Source organism: Mastomys coucha, unplaced genomic scaffold (genome assembly GCF_008632895.1).
Source record: "Mastomys coucha isolate ucsf_1 unplaced genomic scaffold, UCSF_Mcou_1 pScaffold20, whole genome shotgun sequence".
Lineage (NCBI taxonomy): Eukaryota > Metazoa > Chordata > Mammalia > Rodentia > Muridae > Mastomys > Mastomys coucha.
In genome coordinates this window covers 117,390,200-117,390,458 of record NW_022196903.1, presented here as the reverse complement: position 1 = coordinate 117,390,458, position 259 = coordinate 117,390,200, and the positions used below count along the sequence as shown (strand labels likewise).

The 259-nt window shown below is 35.1% G+C and overlaps 1 protein-coding gene across 7 annotated transcripts in view; it reads left to right on the top strand.

Moving 5' to 3' along the window:
• The window catches only part of Pex5 (peroxisomal biogenesis factor 5), an 18,904-nt gene that overhangs the window by 14,104 nt on the left and 4,541 nt on the right, over nt 1-259 (top strand). The window lies entirely within an intron of this gene.

Below are 259 nucleotides of genomic sequence, written 5' to 3'. Positions count from 1 at the left end.
AAAGAAAGAAAAAGAAATCAAAAGAGTAATTTTATTAGTAGTACCTAAAAATTAAAATTATAATTTCAGTGTCCATGAATAAAATAGGATGGTGACATAGCCGCGCCCATTGCCCCTGTCCTCCTGTGGTAGGACTGAGTAGTTGCAGTAGGACCTGCAAGATGTGAAATATTACTGTCTGGTCATTCACCGGGAAAACACGCTAACCCTTGTAGTTGAATCATTTTCTGTCTCCTGATTTTTTTTTTTTTTTTTTTTT